The sequence below is a fragment of the Miscanthus floridulus genome, chromosome 8 (genome assembly GCF_019320115.1).
Source record: "Miscanthus floridulus cultivar M001 chromosome 8, ASM1932011v1, whole genome shotgun sequence".
Taxonomy (NCBI): Eukaryota; Viridiplantae; Streptophyta; class Magnoliopsida; order Poales; family Poaceae; genus Miscanthus; species Miscanthus floridulus.
In genome coordinates, this window is record NC_089587.1 from 220,858,911 (window position 1) to 220,871,622 (window position 12,712).

The 12,712-nt window shown below is 43.0% G+C and overlaps 1 pseudogene; it reads left to right on the forward strand.

Annotated features, from left to right (window-relative positions):
• Positions 1-3,289: 3,289 nt before the first annotated feature.
• Positions 3,290-6,863, forward strand: LOC136470682 (uncharacterized; annotated as a pseudogene).
• Positions 6,864-12,712: the final 5,849 nt, after the last annotated feature.

Genomic DNA, 12,712 nt, shown 5'->3' on the forward strand with positions numbered 1-12,712 from the left:
ACATGTGGCTAAGTGTAGTGACGCGGGCAACAATTAATAAAACATGATTGATTTTTTATTATCCAAACCAAAAAAACTTATTATTCCATGGGACTCTTTCATTTTATTTCCCGTTGCAACGCACGGACATATTTGTTAGTCAAGTTAATAAATAAAAGGCCGCCATACGTGGCAAATTTATTGTGCCTATCATAGAATCATCATCCAGTAACCACTGCACATTAGCACTAAAAAATGTAGAGTAGATATACACTTCTATATACACATCCATTTTCTACTAGTATCTCGCTAATTCACCGCCAGTAATTGAAGGGTTTAAATTACTTATGGCTTGTTTGGATGCACACTCATATCTATTTCAGTCTACGTGCGTTGGAGCGAATTGAGATAGAAATTACACTAAGTTTTAGCTTAATCCACTCTAACACACGTAGATTAAGGTGGATACAAGTATAACTAAACAAGGTCTTATGTGGTTATTTACTTATGAGGGCGCATGTGCCTTTGCTTATGTCATTATGTGGAGGCGGCGATGGAGAAACATAAAGGATCCCGCCAAATGCCACGCTTTGTTCTACTAGTAGAGAATAGACTTTCGGTTCGAGGCTTTAGTCCTGGCCATTTTTGGGTCCGGGACTAAAGACAGGATTAGTCCCGGTTGGAGCAACCAACCGGGACTAAAGTCCCCTGCCCAACGGTTAGAGGCGTAGCTTTTGCAGGAGGGGAGCAGGAGGAGACCTTTAGTCTCGGTTCGTGGTTCAAACCGGGACTAAAAGTCACCCTCTAGTACCGTTTAGAGCTAGCAGACGTGACTAAACCTTTAATCCCGGTTGGTGGCTCCAACCGGGACTAGAACGCTACCTGTAGTCCGGGTTTATACCACAAACTGGGACTACATGTCCCGGGCTATATGCTTTCCCTTTCTTCCTTCCCCAGCCCGAGCCATTTCAAGCTCTCTACCTCCTCTCTGTTCTTGCTCGTGGAAGGAGTTCATGCTTGTGGGATTGGTGAAGACTTCATTCCTTCATCCATTCTTCGGTTCTAAAGGTTACCAACTTCATCCTCCTCTGTTTCATCACTAGCATGGCTCATTTCTTGGTCTAGAAATAGAGAAATTTATGGTTTTTTAGATTGTGAATGATGGTGGATTTTTTTATTTATATACCATTTGAGCTCGAAATCACTTGATAGTTTGAATATGAAGATAACGGAAGTTTATAGTAGTTCATCAAAACTAGTATGCACCTTTCATTGCCTCATTTCATGGTCTAGAAATAGAGAAATTTTTTGTTTTCTAGATTGTGAATAATGGTGGATATTTTTTATTTATATAGCATTTGAGCTCAAAATCACTTGATAGTTTGCATATGTAGATGAAGGAATCTTATAGTAGCTCATCAAAACTAGTATGCACCTTTCATTGCCTCATTTCATGCATGGTTTAGTAAATTGAGAAATTAAAGGGTTTTTAGTATATAGCTCATTTAATTTCATGGTTCACAAAATGAGAAACTTATAGTAGTTGATGAAAATGAGTATAGAGAGTCGTAGATGGCGACTGCTTCCGGGTCCTCGACCTCGCATGGGTCCCTAAGTGACTGAGGCCGGACCTCCCTCTCATTGCGTGTAGCAAGTGTGGGCAGAAGATTGTGAGGGAGTACATGGTGAAGAAGAAGGTTCTAAACCAAGGGCGCATCTTCTACACGTGTCCGGATCGCGAAGTGAGTAATTTTTTTGTCATGTTTTGCTATGGTTTGTGGCCCCTTTTCATGATGATTTTGATTAAAGTTCTTGATTTGTTGTTGTAATTTCAATGGGATGGCACTGGATCTTGTGACGGTTGAAATCTCTTGCAAAGGAGACTGAGGCGACTGATGAGAGTGCACCTATGTATGAAGAGGCAGTGAACCAGCAGAAGAATGATTTGTCTATTTTAGTTGGAATTGGTCGTGAAATCCTTATTCTGCTGAAGTGCATTGTAGGTTTAGTTTGTTTAGTGCTATTTAAGATTGTCTACATTGTATCAAGGCTTTAATAAATTAATGTTTGAGAGTACGTGAAACAACTATGTGGTATATGATATTAATTAATTATGTTGATTGATGGATATTTTGAATCTTTTAATTAACTACTAACCATGCATGTTGTATAATATGGGTTATTACAAGTTTTTGATATGGTGTACGTCATATACGTAATGCAGATGAACCGGCAATGGATGTACAATGCTGACCGCTGCTCCCCAGAGTTCATGAGGGGCGTGCATGATTTCTTAAATGTGGCCAAGGCAAACACGCGGAATGGTTTTATGTGTTCTTCATGTGTTCTATGTAAGAATGAGAAGGATTATTCTTACTCAAGGAAAATTCACGAACACCTATTTACGCCGGGTTTCATGCCAAACTATATTTGTTGGACTAAGCACGAAGAAAGAGGTATTATAATGGAAGAAGATGATGAAGAAGGGGATGATGACAACATGATTATTCATGGTTTTGCTGAATACGGTGCCTTTAATGATACTACAATGGGGGAAGCTAGAGAAGAGGTAGCTGCTGAAGAAGAGGTAGCGGCAGAAGATGAGCCCGATGATGATCTTGGTTAGGCCATATGTGATGCACAGAGAGAATGTGAAAGTGATAAGGAGAAGATCAAGTTCGAGCACATGCTAGAGGATCATAAAAAATTGCTATACCCGACTACTGAAGAGGGGCAAAAAAAAGTTGAGTACCACACTGGAATTGCTGCAATAGAAGACAAAGAATGGTGTATCCAACAAGGGATTTGGGGAGTTACTGACTATCGCAAAGAAGATGTTTCTAAAGGCAAACAAATTGCCTGCCACTACATACGCAGCAAAACAGGTCATTTGCCCTCTGGGATTAGAAATCCAGAAGATACATGCATGTCCTAATGACTGCATCCTCTACCACGATAAGGAGTACGAGAATTTGGATGCATGCCCGGTATGTTGTGCATCGCGGTATAAGATCAGGCGAGATGACATTGGTGATGTTTAGAGCGATAGTGAACATCCTATGAAGAGAATCCTTACTAAGGTGATGTGGTATGCTCCTATAATACCATGCTTGAAATAATTGTTCAGAAACAAAGAGCATGCAAAATTGCTGTGATGGCACAAAGAAGATCGTAGTGGAGAGCAATCGATAGAGAATTCCTGAAGTTTGTAGATGACATAAGAAACATAAGGTTTGCTTTAAGTACAGATGGCATGAATCCTTTCAGGGAGTAGAGCAGCAGTCATAGCACTTGACATGTTACTCTATGTATCTACAACCTTTCTCTATGGCTGTGCATGAAGCGGAAGTTCATTATGATGCCAGAGCTCATCCAAGGCCCAAAGCATCCTAGAAACAACATTGATGTGTACATGAGGCCATTAGTTGAGGAACTTCTACTTTTGTTGAGCAGCACAGGCATACGTGTGTGGAATGAGTATAAACAGGAACACTTTGACCTACGAGCATTGTTGTTCGTAATAATCAATGATTGGCCTGCTCTTAGTAATCTTTTAGGAGAGTCAAACAAGGGATATAATGCATGCACGCATTGTTTTTATGACATGAAAGGTATATTTTTGAAAAAATGTCGAAAGGTCGTGTACATGGGCCATCGTCAATTTCTTCCATTGAATCACGCCCTAAGAAAGAGAGGCAAGCATTTTAAAAGTAAGGCAGAACACCAAACAAAGCCTGACAACCATAGTGGTGAGGATGTATTCAATATGGTCAAGGATGTATAAATAGTCTTTGGGAAGAGACATGGTAGCCAACCTGTTCTGAATGATGCTAATGGACATGCACCCATATGGAAGAAGTCCATATTTTGGGAGCTACCCTACTGGCAAGTCCTAGAGGTCCACAGCGCGATCGACGTGATGCACCTAATGAAGAATCTTTGTGTGAACCTGCTAGGCTTCATGGGTGTGTATAGGAAGTCTAAGGACACACTAGAAGCAAGATAGGACCTGTAGTGTATGAAAGAATAAGAGAACCTGCATCCAGAGAAGGTAGATGATGGATGCCAGTACTTAAGTCCTGCCAGCTACACTCTTAGCAAAGAAGAGAAGGAAAGTGTCGGTGCAGAAAGTGACCAACATATAAATATTTATAATTTTGTCGTACGTTGTGATCGAATGTGGCCTAGCACTCAATGACACAGGGTTTATACTGGTTCAGGCAACATGCCCTATGTCTAGTTTGAGTCGGTCGGTGACTTTATTCCTAAGCCCAGGTGCTTGAAGTTTGCTATGGGGTTACAAACGGAAAAGAGAAAGAGGGGGGGTGCAAGAGGTCCAGTCAAACTCTGGTCTGAAGGGTCGTGAGTGACGGGAGCTTCGCTGTGCGCTAAGTGTTCGAACGTCTATTATTCATTGGGATCCTTGGTCGTTCGGATCGTGTGTGTTGTTTGAGTTGTGAACTGATTGATCTTCTTATTGGGAGAGAGTGTGTCCCCTTTTATAGATGAAGGAGATGTCCTTACAAGAGAGAGAGAGAGTACGTATGCTACTAAGTCTTGTCGCCTATGTCATCGGGTAAAGATGATTATAGGTGTCCATAACACTGTTGATGTTTGACGCATGTGGGAGGTTTTTACCGTGTTCTCCATGTAGGGCAAATGATGGTGCCTACAACACTGTTGATGCCCAGAGGCATGTGGGAGGAGCCTTACCGTGTTTATCATGGTATGGGAGTTGAAGATGCCTGCAGCACTATAGGGCAAATGTCAGCGCCCATAATACTGCTTGGGCTCTGACATGCCTGGAAGGTTGTAGGGCACCCTTCTGATATGTCATGTTGGTACTATAGGCATATAGGATTCGGCCCTCGGTATTGCGGTTGACTTGAGTGTCCTGCTTTACTTGTTCCGCCCATTTTTCTAGTCCTCACCGAGCGGGCGTCCCCGGTCGTTGGTCCCAGTTGGCTCCGACTGCGCCAGTCAGAGAAGAGCTATAAATAGAGGTTTGGTGTATCCATAGTTGGAGACGTGGGTCAGAGTCAGAAGCGTTGTTGGCCAGGCCTTCTGGTCAGAGAGGTGGGCTAGAGTCAGAAGCGAGCGCTGTTCCTCCTCGGTCAGGCCTTCTGGTCGAAGAGGCGGGCCAGAGTCAAAAGCGAGCGTTGTTCCTCCTTAGCCAAGCCTTCCTATTGGAGAGGAGGGCCGGAGTTGGAAGCGAGGCCTTCTGATCGGAGAGATAGTCTAGAGTCAGAAGTGGGTGTTGTTTCTCTTTGGCCAGGCCTCTCGGTCGGAGATTAGATCACCCTTCTGGCCTGTCGTTAGGTTTTTGGGCCGGCCCAAGAGTTGCGCGTTGTTCGCAACATCCACTGCTTGGGCTAAGCTTTTGCTGGAAAGCAGGTCCATGAGAGATCCTAGGTTTATGAACCCAACAGAAAGCATGTTTGAATGCCTAAACAACATCAAGGTCCCATCTGGCTTCTCCTCGAATGTAAAGGAGATAATAAATGTGGCATAGAAGAAATTTCTAAATTTAAAGTCTCATGACTACCATGTGCTTATGATGCAATTGCTTCTGGTTGCATTGAGAGGAATTCTAGCTCTAAATGTACGATTAGCCACCGTGAAACTCTATGCATTCCTCAACACAATTTCTCAGAAGGCGATCAATCCAATGCATCTTGCAAAGCTACAAAATGATATGGTCCAATGTCTTGTTAGCTTTGAGTTGGTGTTCCTACCATCCTTCTTTAATATTATGATGCACCTCCTAGTTTACTTGATCAAATAGATTAGTATTCTTGGTCCTGTGTTTCTACACAACATGTTCCCCTTTGAAAGGTTTATGGGAGTCCTAAAGAAATATGTTCACAACCATGCTCGCCCAGAAGGAAGCATCGCCAAGGGCTACAAAACAGAGGAGGTCATTGAGTTCTGTGTTGATATTATTCTTGACCTTGACCTGATTGGTGTTGCTGAATCACAGCATGAGGGGAGACTAAGTGGAAAGGGAACACTAGGGAAGAAAGCATATATTAGCAAGGAGGATGATTATTTCCGTAAAGCACACTACACAATTCTGCAAAACTCCTCCTTGGTGGATCCATATATCGAGATACAAAAGGACATTGTATGATCCGAATTCCTAGGGAGGACTGAAGCCTAGATTATGCGTCAGCACATGGAATCTTTTGATGGTTGGTTGCGAAAATGATGTCAGGGTGATGAGAGTCTGGATGACAACTATACTTGTTGTCTAGGGAACCATCTTGGCATATCCTGACATTCAAAAGGTACGAGATAAATGGCAATATATTTTACACGATAGTCCAAGATAAAAGGAGCACCAACCAAAATAGTGATGTTTACATAGATGCCATGGACCCAAATGGGAATAAGGAAATATATTATGGCCGCATAGAGGAAATATGTGAACTAGACTATGGACCTTATTTTAAGGTCCCTTTGTTTCGGTGCCAATGGGTGAAGGTAACTGGAGGTGGGGTAACAGTGGACCATCAGTACGGAATAACAACAGTAGACCTCAACAATCTTGGGTATAGAGACAAACCATTCATCTTAGCCAAGGATGTGAATCAGGTGTTCTATGTGAAGGATATGTCTACCAAACCGAAAAAGGGAAAAACAATGACAACGGCTCAGACAATGAACCAAAGCGTCACATAGTTCTTTCAGGGAAAAGAAACATCATGGGAATCGAGGACAGCTTTGACATGTGAGAAGATTATGAAAAGAATGACAGAATTCCATCCTTCATAGTAAACAGTGACCCAAGCATCCTCCTAACTAATGAGGATACTCCATGGTTATGGGGCGATCATAACCAAGGGACATATGTCAAGAAGAAGTTCATTGTTGTTTTCGCTTGATATGGTGATGTATTAGACCTATTATGTAATAATTATGACTTCAGATTTTTTTGTTATGTTTTCATATTTTCTATGGTTTAAATGAATTTTCTGCTTGACGGTGGATTTCCTATGGAGAATGTGTGATGAAAAACCAAATGATCAACGTTAATAAGACGTGAAAACTAATTTCCTATGGAGAATAGTTTTAATGAATTTAATTAAGTAGTACATTTTTGCATGGTGGGAATTGTGATTATTATTTACACTATGTTAAATATTTATATGGTAAAACAAAAGAGTTTAGGTTATAGATTTTTCTTGTGTACAATAATGCAAAACCAGGTCGAGGAATTTTTTTGTATTTTTTGGCTATTATTTTATTTACTAGGCAATTAACAATTCTCTGCATATTTATATAAAAGAAATATATAAAAAAGAAAAAACTTCTAGAAATTGGTAGGAAGCCAAACTATAGCACACCTTTACTCCTGGGTGGATCAACCAATCAGGACTAAAAATGGGTTGCGTTTTCACGGCCCGCCAAAATTCCCTTTACTTCCGGGTAGTGCCTACACCCAGGGCTAAAGGTCAACCTTTAGGACCTTTAGTCCTAGGCCGTGGCTTCACCTGAGACTAAAGGTCACTCCTATATATCGCCTCCTCTCTTCTCCCCATCCATCATCTCGTGTTCTTTACCCGAGAGCCACCGAGCCATCGCCGCCCGATCATCATCGCCTCTAGCACCGCCTCCACACGTGCGCACCTCTCTCGCCATCTCCACCGGAGGACTGACTCACACCTCTCCTATCCATGCGCAATGCCTAGATCTGGATCCACCGCTGTCGTCCTCGCCCTCACCCAGATCTGATTTGGATACGTCGCCATCATCGATCCTTGTCCTCATCATTGCTGGCTCCACGCACCTGCCTCCAGCACCGCCTCTCATCACGTGCGCGCTTCGTCGTCCTCGTCTCTGGCCTACAACATCTCTGATCCAGCACCGGCCTCATCACCCCATCGGTGCCCTCGCTCGTCCTCACCGCCGGAGCGTGTCGTCCATGCTTGAACTTCGTCCCCGGCTACCTCTACACGCACGTGCTTGTCGTCCTCGACCCTCACCATGTGCTCTTATGCTCATGCTCGCCATCCTAGTCCCTCGCCGTGCTCGCCGGAGGAACTCCACCCCGTTTGCACATGTGAGCAATTGCAACCGTGTGTGTGTGATGTGTGTGTGCATTTTATTTTTTCGGCATAAAAAATAGATAGATTTTATTTGTAGACAAAATAGAAAAAATGTAGTAGTTTACTTGAATATATATATATATAGATAAAATGTTGAGTGCTATGAATTGTAGAAAAAATATAGTAGTGTACTACAATATGTAGTTGTAGAAATATATTTGAATCTTCGTCACTATTGAAAAGATTGTTTTATTAGTGCTATGAAGTTTTTGGTATATATATCTAAATTTTGATATACTGACATTATTAGTGTGACATGAATTTTGATATACTTTGACATTAACCCGGCCGAGCTCCGCTCCAAACCCTAACCCGACCGAGCTTCGCTCCTAACCCTAACGAAGGCATAAATAATAACCCTAAATTCTATATAGCTATATGTATTTGAATTTGATTCTTCATAATTAAAGTGGCATGAATCCGCTCCAAACCTATCCAATGTGCAAACCCTAACCAGATCGAGCTCGGCATAAATAATAACCCCTGAAGTCTATATATAGTTATTTAAGTTTAAGCCACCGACTCGCTACATTTGCATACTCATGACTAGTGTATGGTTTTTATTTATATATAGTTGTGGTAATTAAGATGGCCGAGCCGCAAGACAACTACAACCAGAATGAGGCCATGATGAACATTATCAATGCTGGCACTCAATATGGCCCCAACAACCAGAATAAGGCCGACCCGGAGTTCAATGACGGCTCTCAATACTTACTGAATTTTGAAGACAAGCAAGAACTTATTGTGCAAGAAAATACTGACGAGGTATATGTAACACCCTCGGTGTTATGCCCTAAACAAACTACTAAACCCTGTCATGAGCATTATGTTTATGTGATAAAGCATGTGATAAAGTGTGTAGATCAATTTCTTGTAACCTAAAATAACTAATAAAAATGTTAAATAAAAGCTAATTCAATAACTCATGCATGTCAATGACGGTTAAAAATCAATTTTTACTGAGCAAAAATATTATAGAACATGTGTGCAACACCTAAATAAAGTTAGAAGTACAAACTTTGTAGATGATAATGCAACTCTTACTGTAGAAAAATAACATTGCTAGCTAGTATTTCTAATTGCTTAGAAATAGAACTTGAAATTGAATTCAGCTCAAGACAGAAGATTCTTTAAGTTTATTGACAATAAGACAATGCCATATTTGAGGATTTATTTTGTGAAATTGAGTTAAGAGGTGGTGTCGTGTTTTAGCTCGGATTGGTAGCCTAATAGACCCTCTTTAGCATACTGAAGGCGGTTTAGTGTCAACCTCAATAGTTTAGTTGCTATCGACATTTTAAAATTCGTGCACGACACGGTCTCGGGCAGGTTGGCCACGTGGCCGCGGTCACCATGCTTTATTAGGGTTGCAAGAAATCTCAAGGACATGAGTACATTTGTGACTTTATTATATGTGTACATATTTCATGCATGCATATTTGTATATATATATATATAGTTTCATACATTTTTGTGTGTTATTTACGTATAATGCTCGAACGGAACCTTATACGTACGTATATATGGATGTATATTAGCAGCGTAGGAATTCGTATACGAAAAGCTAATCGAAACAAAAAAATAATTGAATTAAAAAGAAACCATAAAATAAAAAGTAATGAAATGGAAAAAAGAAACATTTTAGTATCGGTTGGAAACACCAATCGGGACAAAACGTGCCACCCCGGTGCAATGTCTGGGGGACATTTAGTCCCGGTTGATAATAGCAACCGGGACTAAAGGTTCACTTTCAGTCTCGGTTCCTAGAACCGGGACTAAAGGGGGGGGGGGCTTTAGTCCCAGATTCGTAATCTCAGTTGGGAAACCGAGACTAAAGAGGGTTTTCCAACCGGGCCTGATGCTCGGCCGAGTTATTTGGACCGGACTGGACCGGCGGTCGGACCGGTAAAATACCGAACCAGAGCCTATACCGGTCCGGCTCAGTTCAAAGACCGTCTGTTCAAAGACCCTAAAGGACTATGTTCAAAAACCGGTTGAACCGGCCGGTTTTTCATCAAACCGGTGAACCGGGCGGTTCCATACGAACTGGTGGGCTTTTGATTCTTTTCAAAGTTACCCCTCTGTGCACTCAGGACAATCTTATCTACTTAGGGGCATTGATGTACATCGGTAAAAATGAGTCCTTTAGGGTTGTTTGCTGGCTGATGCTGAGGGAGGGAAAAAATTCACTCTTATCCTTTTTGTGGTCATTTTGGGCGGCGGCGGCGGCTCTGCTCCTCCTAGCAGCGGCGTGCGCGTAGCCGGGGGCTTGGTCACTCGGGGCGCGGTGCAGAGCAGGCGACGGGCAGCTGTGTAGAGCAAGCAGGGAGCCATAGCGGGCGCGGTGCAGACTGCAGAGCAGGCGAGGGGCCGCGGCGGGCTGCTGCGTGGTACGGTGGGCGGATTCGGCGGGCCACCGTGGGAAGAAGTGGCCGCGGCGAGCGGCAGGCAAGGAGCCGCCTCGGCGGGCAAATCCTGCAGTGCACTGCACTTGGCAGCGGCGGGAAAGGAGCCAAGGACAACGAGCGGTGGACGGATCCAGATTCCTGCTCTGCTTTTTCAATCTCCGGCTTCCAGACAGCACCTCCACTCCACGACATGGCTGCCTAATGGTGAGCTTGTTTAGTATTTGTCTGCATTTATTAGATGACAACACCTCCACTCCACGACACTATATGGCCTGCATTTATTTGGTATTTGCCTAGTGAGATTTTTTATATGCTTTCAATAAGATTTGTTAGATATATTCAATAAGATTTTTTAGATATATTCAGTAAGATTTGTTAGATATATTCACTAAGATATATGGCATGCATTACTTTGTTAATTGACTGATAGAATTTTGATTGAGTACCATCTACCATGTGTTCTGTTGTGTGTTTGGAACTCTTAGCATGTTAGTATGTTATCGGTTATCACACACTTGATATTTTGTATTAAAGAACCTACGAACTTGTGTCTCTGTGACTCTGTGACTGTGAGCTGTGATTCTATATTTTCTGTATTTCTAGGATGTATGAAGTATGAACTATATATGAAGACGAAAGTTATGTTATTATCATCAGACACTTGATGTTTTGAATTATGAACATGTCATTCTATATATACATTTGTATGAACCTTATAGTTGTGTAATTAAATTTATGTTGTTTATCATTCGTCAATTATTAATTATAGCATATATATATATATACACCGGTTCAAACTATTTGTGACCGGTTCGATTTGTCCGGTTCAAAATAATTGAACCGGCGGTTCAATCGGTTCAAAACGGTTGAACCAGTAAACCAACGGCCTCACCGGTTCGATTTTGGTCCGGTCCCAATAACTATGATGCTCGGTCCTGCACTACACGCAATGCGTCTTTGGATTCACTCGATCTTCAATGGCTACCCCTCTATGTACACGTACACCAATCAATGCAAAACACTTGCCATCCATCTTAACGCTGGCTATAACGATTACGTAGCAATACAATCCCCTTGAGCCTAACTTTTTTTTTGTACGGAGGGAGCACAATGTTTGTCTTTCGTTTATATCATCGTCTTGTCTACTCATAGTACAGAATAGATATCAGTTTCCATTGATGGGTTTTGAATAACGTGATTACATGAACACCAGTACAGTGGCACGACGATTGGAAACAATGCCATGTAAGATGTGGAACAAGTTCGTGCATGCTTGCCGTGGCCCGGGGGGCATTGGGTGGCAGCAAGCCAGCAATGCAAGCACTGCCACACGCCTACCCCATGCTACAGGTCACCGTGTGGAGTGTATGGAGGAACGTGGTGACCGCGGGGACCGGGACGGAGCGATGGCGAGAGGGTCCCGTTTGGCTTACCTTATAATCCGTACTATTTAGCTTATTTTTTAGTTAAAACTATATTTTTCTCTTACAATAATTCAGTAAAAACAGTGTTTTCCAGCCAAGCCGAATGAGGCCAGGGAGACGGCACCTGCACGTGCGCGCCGCGGCCGGCGCCCGGCAGTCGGCAGCGTCCTTGACGTTTGGGTGGTGGAAAAGGAAGGTTCTTCTTGTTTGAATTGATGACGAGGGGGAGGGACGGATGCCAGGACGGCGGCCGTCTTGGTTGCTTGGGCCGCTTCGAATTGAATTGAACCGTTGGGACGGGCGGGCGGAGATCGCGAAGGCCGCTCCGGGGGTGGGGGAACCGCAGTAGTCATCACTCATCACAATCAGACACACAGGAGCCAACGACGGTCGACGTCATCTTTTTTCTAGATCTCCATGGACCGACAAAATCCTTCGCAACTGCAAGTCTGGAAGACCGGAACGTTCGTTTGCATTGACGCCTAGAAGAAGAGTACAGGAACCGTTAGTCGTAAGCTTTCGCCGTCCGATCAGAATCCTTCTCGAAGAATGCAAAGAGAGACGAGAAGTTGTGGACACTACAGATGACAAGTTGCTAGCCAGCAGGTATCATCCCCAGAAGAACAGACGCACACTCATTTCGTCAGCTAAAATTTGCATGGGCCGTTTAGCCGTTGCACACGCGCATAGGAATGCTCCTCGATCTCAGCTGCTCTCGCTAGACGGCTAAGACTGACACGGACCCTAAACGAGATAGGCCCTCCCTAGGCCTGCACTGGGCCCAGTGTGC